The following is a 13132-nucleotide window of genomic DNA, read 5'->3' on the forward strand; positions in this document are numbered from 1 at the left end:
TGCAAAAAAATCTCTCTTCTGGCAATAACATTTCTATGTATAAGAGCAGCTGAGAAATACTGTTCTATACTTATGCAGAGATTTGAAGGTAGAAAAACAGCACTGGGGCTTGAAACTCCATGTAACCAGCAGGTGGTAGTGCTGGCTTAGAAATAAGTAGCGACTGAAAACCCTCCAAGAATTTTTTTATGTATTGCTTTTGTGAGGAAACAATTTTATTTAAAGAAAATATTTCTAATATTTCAGATAGCTCGTTTTATTTGTATAGAAGAGTTTCAAATAGGTGTATACAGTGTAAGCACTTGTATATAAATCTAGTGTGTATGTAAACATGCACAGCATTTTATACTTAGTTTACATATGAAAATGATATTATGACCTCACAGGTGAAGACCTCTGTCCCAGAGGAATATTACAGCTGAATCTGAAAGAGTATTGGGGATCACTGAGCCTGATCCTATTAACATTTAATAAATGGAAGTTTTTCCACTGATGTGGATGAAAGCCGGATAAGACTGATGATAAGAAAGCCAGAGTTAAATGTCAAGATTTCAATTCTTCTTGTTCAGAGACACAGACACTTCTACACCCTTTTGTACAAGGGTAAGCAACAGCCAAAAGGGAAAAGAAATTCGATGGTAGCGAAGTTTAAAAAGTTTTTTAAAAAAATCCAATTTATTGGTGGCATATTAACTACACAGTAAAAAAACCAAACTGAGTAATGTCCTCTAAATTGTGTGTTTCAGAAGTAAGACAACTCACTGGGAAGCAGAGAAAGAATTTTTAAAAAATCTTAGAAGTTAAGAATACAGTCCCCTAGATTTGTAAGAAGTTTATGAAAATCTCTCCTTTACTCAACAATGCTGTACTGGGAGGGACATGGGCACAGGGACCTAGTGTGTCTTCTTCAGGAAATATGTTAATGAAAACACCTTCATCACAAATTATTTTTAAACTTGTCATGAGCAGGGTAGAGAAAAGGTTATTTCAGTTTAAAATTGCAGGATATACAGGTTGGAATGACACTGGAAATGTGTATTTTTAAGATGTTGAAATAAATTGGCACTTTGAACTGGAGAACAAAGTAATAATTCTAATTAGATTTCTGCAGGATGAAATCTGCACTTCCCAATGTTCTCAGGAAGGAAACAGTTGCAGCAAGACCTAGCTGAGATTTGTGGAGTCCTGCTCCAAAGAAGTCGGCATATAACTATCCCTTTCTGGTGCACTGAAATATTCTCTTTTCCTGAGGAACACAATCTATGCAGTAAATACAGGTAATCCCAAGGAGCAGAGCAATCACCAAGGACTCCTGTGCTTACTTTTTCCCTTAGTTACTTCTAGGCATTTTATATTTTCCCACTGAATTTAATGGAGCTGAGAGAGTGTAAATAGCAGACTGTTCATAGGCACAATGGTGAGTGGCCTTTCAAATTTTTATTTTGATTTTTTTTTAATAGGAACTTATTTTTTGTCCATATAGAGAACTTCACTGGCTTTAGCAGTGACTGATCAGATTGTGAGTGTATGCAGTCACAAAGGGGAAACTTCCTTTACTTTGTGAAAACAGGACAGATTCCTCCTACAGTTTGACAGAACTACATAACTACCGTCTACGCTTGCTCGTGCTGCAACTTCTCCCTCTGTGTCCCTTACAGATGGTGTCAAAATCCTCTCTGAGGCAACAGGACAAAGGACAATACAGTTTGGATTCCTATGTATTGAGACAAGGATAGTCTATGACAATGCACGGAATTTAGAACTATGGGTGTGGAAATACTACAATTTACTGTGTGATACTACTCTTAAAGAATCCCCCCAAGATGTGCCTTTTGGCTTTACATGTCATGCCTTGGGGAACTGTCAAAGGACCACTCATAAGGAAATGAGTGTCCTTTAATCAACACTGTATTTTTTTAAGGGAAGAAAAAAGAAACATAGAAAGAAAAAGATGTTACAGTTATTTGATAAAGAGATGCACTTTCATGTCTAAAAAAAAACCCCACAAAACTGTAATAATAATTTACTCTTATCACATATGCATGTGGTATGTTTTTATGGAATGTATTCCCAATGTACTTTCCAAACAGCAATAGCAACCTCACCATCTTATAACTTGTAGATCTGAGAAAATTAGTGATTATCAGCCACATTTTCAGATAATTTGGTCACTTAAGTCTTAGCAAGAGCTATAAGTAAAGAACTCTGTTAAAAGGGAATTGACTGCAAGTGAGCAACCCAAGGCTGTGTAACACATCAGTGGTAGAGCTAAATTCCCAGTCAAGAGATTCCCGGTCTTCTGTCTGTAGCCCGGGGATCATCAGGTAGTCTATTAAAAAGTTAACATGTGGCTTTGAGCAATGCTTTTGTACTTTGCTTCTGCCAGATGCAGCAGCTGGAGCTCTAAAATTGGAGTTCATAGCTGCTTGTGACACAGTAGGACACACAGGGTCTGAATGGCTCTTTTCTGACACAGGGGGGTAACATTTTACTGTTGCTCCTCCTTGGTGTTCAGATAGCAGAACAGCTTGTCATAACGAAATAACAGAATTTAAAATTTAACTCGGAGAATATTTACACTCGCCATACCCAATGAGAGACTTTGAGTTTCCTTATTCTCCAAAGTGCACTCTCAAAAGACAAAGTCAATTCCTTTCACTTTGATGTTTGTCTGGAGAACAGACCCCCATGAACACAGACCATGTTCTGTTTTAAGTTCTACAATTTAGACACATCTCCCTTTCTTCACTCTCTCCCAAAATAAACTTTACTTTACCCAAATAGTATATATTTTTTTTAAGTTTTCATGTGACAGTTTTCCAATAACAACATAATGACTTGAATAAACAGAGTGAATCATAAACTGAGAAGGCGATGGAGAATGGAGACTAAAAATCAAGAAAAATGTATGAGGGAATACTAAAATCTGAATCAGAAAAGGTGTTCAAGGTTCAATGGACCTATGACTTAGTCTAGATAGAAATTAGGATTTGATTAGCAATTAAATAAAGTAGCTTTTTTCTACTGTGCACATTTGTCAGGGGAAAGGGAAGATGGTTGTTATGCACAAATAGTGTCACACTGTGTATATACTTCTGTATAGGAACAAGAAACCAAGTCCTCAAAATCTGAAACCTTTCTTCTCTAAATTGCCCAAGCCAATTGTGAAATGCTGTATACATGGGAAAGGCTTTCTTCCTGCCCCACTTTATCAGCTTGCACCCTGAAGCATGAGATATGAACAGCTCCTGATCTAAAGTCCACCGAAGCCAATGTAAGTGTTTTCTCTGACTTCAATGCACTTTAGATCGACCACAATTTGAACAGCCTTAAACCACTTTTTGCTTGCTGAAGTTGTAGTAATAGAGAAGTGATAGCAACTGGTATCTCTGGAAAGCATTCGTAATAATTATGCTCTTGAATTAAACTGCAGGAGCAAAGAAAAAAAATCAAAATTCTACAGTAACCTTAGGGGGTTGCTCTACCCCTAAAAATAAATTAGTGTAAAACCATACCCTGGACTTTTTTCATCAAAAGATTCAAGTTAAAAGTTTACTGGGTTTCCAAACACTTTTTCAGTCTATCTTTCATTCCATATATGCATGTAACCCTAAAAGCTCAGGAACTTAAAGTTTATCATGGTTTCACAAAATATCAGAGCAGCCATCTAGAATACATAACAGGATCCAGCCTAGCAACATTCCACATTTTCTATTTACTGTCTTTTTACAGCATTCAGGGAGAAGCAAAGATGAGGAATATATCTGTAGCTCAGTTTCAATCCTTTATGTGTGAGGAGAATTAAGACTGAAGGACTGTGTATTATTAATATAAAATTTAAGCATTGGATGCCAATAGGGAAAAAAAAAAAAAAAGTAGAGCAATGCATTTGTCATTCAATTTTATGTGCCTTTAGCCAAAAGGTGCAAGTCTGGGACAAAAAGAGAAAAAAAAAAAAAGAAAAAAGGTGTTTCTTGGGCTCCACTGTTTCAAAGAGAATGTCTCATGTAAGCACCATTCAGTATTTGTAAAATGTTCTGAGATGATGCATTCTTGACATTCTCGGATCTTGATGTTTTCTTATCTGCTTTAGGTGGCACACACTGCAACTAAAAGCCAGTGAGCCTCACCTGCTTTTCTGATGGTACTAGGATGTAGAGATACGCAGCATCTCTGCTTCTCTTTGTATTAAAAAAAAGCAATGAAATGCATTTCCCTGAGTCTGTAATGCACATAGAAACCAAAACAGCAAACCTGTTTCATTGGAATTACCATTTCAGACACCAAGCAAACACTGCTCTGCAGTTTCTAAAATTAACATTCTTGTATCTCATCAAGTACCGTTGCATTGTAGTTTCTAGTCAATGATTTCATTACATCTGTTACCACCAAAGAATCAAGTAATAATTATAAATGTGTAAAAGAAATAGTTCATTGGCATAAAGTGATTATTAAAGGCGACGAATAATATTTTTTTCCCAACAAATAAAAAATGTTCTGATTAAACCGTATTTTGATACTATGCTAAATTCGAACTCCAGCTGATTGGGCACATTTTCTTTTCTGAAACTACCTTTGATAAGAAATGCATTACAAACTCATCAGTTTAGCTTCCTGTTAACAAAGAGACAGCAGCCGTCTGGATTATTCTAGATCCACAGTGAAACTGCCACACTATGTATGCTCAAACTAAAGCTGTTCAAGTTTGACAAGGGGCAGATGAATCCAGGAGTTATTGTGCAGGGGTTTAAGTCTATGCGGCAGCTGACGGTTGAAATAATCATCTATACATCGCTCTGAGCTAGCTGGGGAAAGGTTGAAGCTGTATATTTTCAACATATCTAGCCTAATGGTTAATCTGTTGTCTTGTACAGGGGGTGCTGGGTGGAATCACAGCAATAGCTGACAGTTTGGAGGAATTGCTGTGGGTATTTTCAGTTGCCTGATTCACAAAGTAGTAGGTAGCAAAGTCTAAACAGGCTTGTCATTGAAAGAGGGAAGTCATGCTCACTGTCACTCCCATCAAAAGAACTCTGGTAGCCAAAAGCTCAATCAACATATTGATTATTTGCATTTAGTAATACAGAGCTGCAGCTTGTCTTCACCCACCATGTGAAAGCTGAGCTTTATGGAAGACATGCCAGACTGCAGAACAGTGATTGCTCCTTTGGAGGTCAGCTGGGAAGATGCTTAGGAGAAGAGAACAGTTAAGTTGGGGGGAGAAATAAAATATTTTTTCAAACTGAGATAGTTTAACTGTTAAAAACACTCTCTATACTTCTAGTGCTGGATCCGGCATATCTGCACAGTGACATGGCATTACTCACTACAAAGATTAACGGGGTGCAGTATGAATTAGACTGAAACAAAAATGAAGTATCTGCAAGTGACAGCTCTGGCTGATGGCTGACTATGAAGGAAAACACTGTGCTAGTGTCTGGCAAAAAAACAGTGCTGAAAGCCTAGCAGCTGATAGAGATGGGGGAGGAAAGGAGCAGTGGGTATCGGTGGTGGTTGTTTAGAATGTCTGGTTTTGGTCAGGATATTTTTTCTCCTTTAAAACACATTTTCATCTTCCCTTCCAGGCAAATCATGCTGAAGCCAGTTTCAGCCATTTTGTTGAAAGCACTGTACTGGTATTCTGCCTTGTTACATTTAAATTAAAACTCAGCCCAGTTTTAAGTTATGGCAAGTGTATGCTCACAAAGAATAAATAGAGATTGCCATAGGCATTAGATTAACTACATTGGTTGTTTTAAAAATGTTCAGGGAGTTGCAGATTGCATTTCAAATTATCTTCATTATAATAAATAAAATGTATAGAAATAGAAACAGGCATGATTCCCTAATGCAGTCTGTAGGCAAGTGTGTATATTCATTGAGCTAGAAAGGGAGTTCTTGAGGGTGGGGGGAAGGAATAGGAAAGTATGCAGCTTCAAAATACCTTTAGATAAATCACATTAATATCTCACATTTTATAGACTTTATTTTTTTATCTGTCTAATGTTGACAGGTTTCTTGGGCATGTCCTGTACAGCATTTACCAAAAGCAGGTAGTGTTCACCCAGGGTGCAATTAGGAAATACAACAGAAAACGTGGAATTTCTTACTCTTACCCTACTCTTATCCACTTCCTTATTGTTTGCCATTCTCAGAAAGCTATTCAAAATGTACTCTCAAAATGACCAGTAAGTATCACTATTCCTAGTTAACAATAATAATGCCTTATGGATACATGACAAGTGTCCTGAATAGTTCTAATGAACTTTGGCAGAATAAACAATGCAGGCAGCACACTCGTCCTGTGATCATTTGCATTGAAAATAGAGACATATGTCCTATTAGATAAAGAGACACTTATCTCACTATGACTAGAAAATAGTTCTCTTTTAGTAGACTCGCTGGTGCTAAACTCATCACATACTTGGAAGAGAACCCTTGTGGATCTGGAGGTTGTGGTTTAACATTGCACAGTGGTACAACAAATTACCCCAATCCAGACAGTTTGGTTGCCAAACCTAGCGAGGCAGTGGCAGTATGTAAGGATGTATTTAGTTCCATATAATTAACAGCAATCTTTGTTTCCCAAATATGTTTTCTATGGAAATCAGCCCACATAGTGGTGCAAGTACCCAATCAGATTTTTAAGAAATTATTAATAAACTGCTTTTGCTGAACCACAGGATGCTATAAAAAACATAAGTGTTTTAGCTTCTGTACATTATAGTATGTATCTGCAAAAGTGACGGTGTTGGCTAGTATTTCTCACCTAATTGTACAATACTGCTTAATCTGAAAGCACAGTAATATCTTGTGTTCAAAATTGCACCTCTGTGCTTGCACATGTAGTTCCACATGTATCCTGACATGCTTGTGTCTGTGGCACAGCGTGCATGTACAACTTGACAGGCTATTTAGATTAAAAAGAACCAGTTTTACTCTTCTAGGGTAAAAAATATATAATTGTATTAGAGGAATGGAGAAAGAGATAATTATCTCTACCAAAGATAAGTTATTCAGATATTATACTGTAATCTTTGCTTTTCAAGATTGAGTAAAAAGACATGAGCCATAAACTGTTGGAGTCAGAAGGAAACTTGTCCTATGAAAAAGGTATTTCATAGTCATCCACTGTGGGGCTTCTTCCATTTTCATCTGAAGCAGGTGAGCTCTTGTCAGAAGCAGGAGGTTAGAGGTCATGGGATGAAACTGGTAGTTAGAACTTTTAAATCTGGAATAATTTGACAAAAAAATGGCAACCTTTGTTATCCCTATTGTTTAATGTTTTGCTTTTCAGTGGTAGTACCATATCCACACTGTTGGAAATAAGGGGAAGTAGGATATGTTTTAAGCAGCTCAGTCTGCCTTCATGCTGAACAAGATCATGTGATGCTATTAAATATGATGCCAAGCTCAAGCTATTAAGCTGTACTGAAAGACAAGGTATTTTAGTTCTGGCTCATGCTGTGCTACTGCAAGCACAAAATCTTGGGAAAGCTTGCTTATGTCTGCATGGAATATGCCATAAGACATACACTGTTATGGAAGTTTAGTGCTTAATAGTCAGGTCTGCTATCTGAAACCATCACTTACTGAACTCCAGAAGAGACTGTAAAAAGATTATGATGTTTCTTAAACAACTTGATTGGAGGGTGGATAAGCATTATTAATAGATTTTGGTCTTCCATTGTATGTGAAGATACTTTGACACAGGCATGTAGATTTATAAAGATTATTTCCAATATTACTGTCTGTAGTTTAAAAATACAACCAAATTGATGCATTTCAAAGTGTTCAGATGCATACTTGTGTAGGGAGATAGGTATCTGCAGATATATTTTATCATCTGAAAATTGTTTCACTGGAGGAATATCAAAGATAGAAGTACAAGATTTGACAAAAACCTAGTAACTCTGAGGTAAGATTGATAATTTTCAAATAGTGTATCCAATACAATACACAGCATTTTTTGTGGCAGTTTTGCTAATCAAAGATATATGCTATTCTCCAATGATTTAAAACCTATGTGAACTCTCATGAGTATGCATTATTATCATTATACTTTAAATGTTACTACTATTAGCAAAGAGCAGATTAACACTGTGAGTTAGACTCTAGTTCTGTTCTCACTGATTTTTCTATCCACCTCAGAGTAGTAGCAAGCCATCAATTCAGAGATCATTGAATGGGAACAGATACTTTGTCACCAAATAGTTGAACTTTGTTAAAAAGTACATTCAAATGACTCTTGTAATTCACATATAATCACCTTTTTTGTGAGAGATGGATTTTGTGCTTGAACACAAATGGCAAGCATATGGATGCTATTTACGTATCTTTCCCATTACCAGGTAGTGTTGCTAGCTGATGGTAAACTAGACAAAGTTGCCAAAAAACATGCCGACCTCCTCAAACAATTTGAGCTACTGTATACTCGAAGTTCTCCTTGGAAACTTTAAGGCAATTGCAACATATGGAAATAATGCTGCAAGATTATCAGTCTGTAAACTACTCCCTACCTAACCTCCTCACCTCATAATACATAATAGAATAGAAGATCTTAGTGGCTCAGTAATATACCTTCTTCTCTATAATATACTCATTCAGAATGAAACAAGCATTAGGAGAAGATCATCACTGCATGTTTTTACCAGAAAAACTTTTTATTATTGTCTTTTATAGAGGATGTCATTTGTTAGAGGTATGAATATGGGGGGTTTGTTTAATTAGCTTTGATATATTGGAAATGGAAGACTAAGAAACACAATTTCAAGCTAAATCCATATTTGGGAAATTAAATTTATTAGCTTTCTTTTCAGAGGTGCTATGTATGACCTCCTGAAATTTACAGTATTCAGCACTTCTGAATACCTAACAACTTTTATGTAGGTTCCTAAACATCAGTTTAATTCCATAAGTATGCTTGCACAATTTTGAAGTGTTGACCTTACTTTTTTCTATTATTCCTTATTTATTTTAATAGCAGCAGAGTGCTCTACCTCCCCTGTCATTTTCAGTAGATTCAAAGGAATAAACATCTTCCACAGCTAGTAAATCTCAAAGCCTTTATCAACATGTGGGACATAAGCGTTGCCTCAGACACACTTACCCTAGGATAGGATTATTGCTTAAAGATGATAATATTGTGGAATAATCCTTTTATAAGTATTCTTTTATAAAAAGCCATTTTTAGAAAAAAACTTAAGAAAGCTGCAGGTATAAACCTTTATTTCAGCTGTAGAAACTGATACTTTAAGCTTTAAAGTCTGTAATTCCACATAATATCAAAATTGATTCATGCCTGTGGTTTGAAATAATTTTTAATACAAAGACATTAATTTAAATTTTTTCTTATTATTTAGAAGTAAAGAATGCAGCTAGATCAAGTTATCCAAAATGTTCATATCAATTCAAGAATGCAACTACTAATGCATTGGTTGGTGCCAAGTCCACTGAAGGAATCCCGGAACCTGTTCCACTTGTTAATAACCGTAAAGGGAGCCTCTTCCTACCCAACAACCCCTCGCTGCTGCACCTTAACTTATTGAGTTCTGTTGAACAAGGAAAATCTACGTACTGTAGATTGCAAAGGGCACTCAGCTTGCCTGTAAAATACCGCTACCACTCCCAAAAGCCTGGGTTGAACCAAGATCTCCGTAGGTAGCCCCGTAGTTGGATGCATAAGGCAATACAGATCGGTTTGTGCATGGGTTTGCAGTCTGTTTTCAACATGACTATGACATTACTAATGCTCTGTTAAGTGCTTACCGATGTGGGTTTCTCCAGATGTGGTGATTAATAAGTTAATCAAGATAGCTGGTCAACTAATGTTTCTGGGTGGTTTGTGCTTTACCTTTCATATGGTTTATTTGCTCTGAAGCATTTACATGCTAGGCAGAATGAGTTTACCAGGTATTCCAGTTCATGTGATGTTCAGTAACATAGATGTTATTTTGAATTCCGGCTCTTTTTGGGGTCTAAAAAACAGTGCCTGTAAACTGTTCTGCCAGTGACCTGGGAGAGGCAGTGAAGGAGACAGATTTATTTAAAAAATAGTAACAAAATAACAAAGAAAAAAGTTATGAACTTGTCCACTGTTTCTGAAAGACGTTCCCTTTATTTTGCTTAAAAAATGAAATGCAGATAAAAGTCAAGTAATACGTTGTTACAGATGTTCAGCTCCACATTACGGCTGTTAAAATTACCAGCACATCTTAAATCAATTCACAGAAGATTGTCTGGAGGTTATGTCATTGAAATAATGAATCCTCTTTACTCAAGAATAAGCAAACATGTTAAAACATCAGTGTAACTTTAAATTAAACTCCAGTATAAACCAGAGCATCTGAAGCCTCATTAGACTTGCCTGACATTTTTCTAGCACTGAGTCTTCCTGAACTGCAAAACTGTTAGATTCCCTGCCTATTAGACAAGTGAGCACTGGACTGTTACAACAGTACATTCAGTGTTATACTTAAGGATGTGCAAACAAGCTCTTGAATTTTATTGGAACTCAGAGGCTGGATTGAGTTCCGATTCTATAAAATTCTGTGTCCAATTCTTGAACATATTTGCAGTTTTCATGAAAGCTGGTAAAGAAAGTCTGCATAATATAATATGACTGTATTTTAATACAAATCCTGTAGCAAAAAGACATCTAAAATACTAAAAATGGGGACATGTTCTCATTAACAAAAGCACTAGGTCAAACATACAACATCAGAGTTGAGTTGTCATATATCACAGCCCATTATTCAAATATGGTTGTCTTTCATAAGAATGAGCAAATTTAAGACTCCCTTTTAAATTAATGCAGACACAAGAACCATGAAACTAAAAAGATATTTTATGGCTTTACTAAAAATTTTGCTAGATCTATTTCTTAAATATGCAGGAAATTGAGAAGAGTATCTGAAGGATAATAATTAAATATGTTTTATATGCTACTTACTACTAAGAAGCCACTTGTGAGTTATCATTGCAACACTTTTGGGAACCAAGCCATAGGTAATGGTGTCTATTATATACCATTCACATATTTCAGCTTCATGGATTCCCTTTCCCCATTCTTACGGAGCTGTGTTTCTAAACTGTAGATGCCCTGTAAGCTCTGCACACAGATTTCATTGAAAAACAAAATCTTGTTAGGATGTGATATGATTAAGATAGATCACCTTTCATTGCTGCAATGAGAATAAATGGCTTCCTTGCTTAAGCAAGGCATTGCTTTAGCAACAAATTGAGATCCCTCAGAAGACTTTGCTAACAGGTATTAACTAGTGAGCCACATTAACCTTGGACTTTCCAGGCAATTGGTGACAGTAACATAGTTTGAATATGAGAAGCACATATTAACAGAGGGAGCTTATTTATTGTAGATGCAGTACCACAAATAACTGTAGACTGCTAGAAATGTAGTTCTAGAAATGGTTATTCTGGATGATTACTAGTAAGGCTTTGTTTTTTAATTGGACAGCAGGATAGCATCACCTGGCAGCACTGGAGAACACAGATGTTGAACCATATAGTACAAAAGATCCTTATTGTACTGTCACTATTTGAAAGGAGCAGATAGGAGTCATATTAGCTATCTGAAAACTTGGAAAAGTACTCTTTTTTGATAGTGTTTTCTATTGTTCATAGAAATGTTTCTGGCTATAATATGATCTACAGTTGACTTGTGTTAACGTAAGGTTTTGCATGTGGTCCTGATGGCTATATATCTTCCTTCAACTGTTAAAATAGTATAACAATACGCTTTACTTATGGTGCAGTATTGAATCTCGTGACAAACATTCTGCAACCCCATGGTAGCAGATTAAATTAAGTGAAATTTAGAATTCTTACTACCAAGAGAGCAAAACATATCAGTTATAACTAGTTTCTGAAAGGAACATTTTGCATGGTTCTTGTTCCTTTGATCTTTTAAGTGGTGGATTCATCAGATTGGAACTGAATATTTATATCCTATAAAGAACAAAAGAGCACACTGTATATCTTGAAAGCAACCTATTGTCTGTGTGGAATAGCATGTGAATAACTTTTTGATAGACAAGTTTAAAACAAGACTAGGCCATTTCCAAGAGAGTGATTTGCAGAGGGTGTTCTGAAATGCACAGATACTTGCAGTTTGTTATAATGAGAAATAGAAAGGTATTACTAACAAAATAATTCTGTGCATATTCACTTCATGTTACAAATAGCTAAATACTGAAGTGATCTAGTTTAATCCAAACAAACTGTCACAGAAAGAAAATTTCAATGTGTATATTTTTGAGAATTTTCTGTGGGCTTATTTATCTCTCAGCCAAACAACAGATGGTACTTGACTAATCATCAATAAGTATTTCCACTATAGGACTCTGACTTGGAAAAAAAGAAAGGTCAAATGATAAGGAAATGGCTTTGTCTGTGGGGATGCTGCCTGAGAAGAAAAGAAAGTTAAGTTAGTGAAATAAATCATTATTAGACAGTAGTTTGTCTGGTCTAAATATTACCATTTACACCACTCTTTGGGGCATTTATTTTGGGGTTAGCTTTTTGTTTGTTTGTTTGTTTTTCTTTTGCAGTGCTTTCTTTTGTTTTGATTCCCTTGATGTGTTAGGTGATGCCAGGTCACTTAAGAAGACAGCACATCTGTCTTTGCAGGGCCCAGTCCTTCGGTCTTGACAAAGGCAAAATGAAGTTCCATAGCAGACTTGGGCAAACAGACAGACATGACAGGCTAGAATGCAATCTGTAATAAAATAGTGTCAGAACAGGGTTATAGCAGAAGGATATTGCTTAATTTCTTCCCAGATAAGTCTAAGGCACGTGACATATTTCCAGGTTTTGTTGTTGTTCCTACATAGCTCATTGCAAATAGAATTTTTTTTCCAGCTTCTGCTTATGCACTGCTAGTGTGTATTAAGCTCTTTTAATATAGCTACTACTACTACTACTAATCTCTTTTCTTTTAGCTTTAAAGTAACAGCTTCCTAGGCATCAGTTATATTATCTTCTAGTTCATTTTTCAGTTAACAATAGAATGGGGAAAAAAAAGTGTATTTTTCCTTCTTTATATTAGAATAATTCAGCATTCGTGTCAATTTGAGAAAGGAGGCACAAGATAATTTCCTTTGATAGCACACGT

The 13132-nt window shown here is 36.0% G+C and overlaps 1 protein-coding gene across 13 annotated transcripts in view; it reads left to right on the plus strand.

The window, feature by feature from the left end:
• Nucleotides 1-13132, plus strand: part of KCNMA1 (potassium calcium-activated channel subfamily M alpha 1) — a 526598-nt gene that overhangs the window by 445841 nt on the left and 67625 nt on the right. The gene's annotated exons all lie outside the window — the stretch shown is intronic.

This window comes from Ciconia boyciana, chromosome 8 (genome assembly GCF_034638445.1).
Source record: "Ciconia boyciana chromosome 8, ASM3463844v1, whole genome shotgun sequence".
Lineage (NCBI taxonomy): Eukaryota > Metazoa > Chordata > Aves > Ciconiiformes > Ciconiidae > Ciconia > Ciconia boyciana.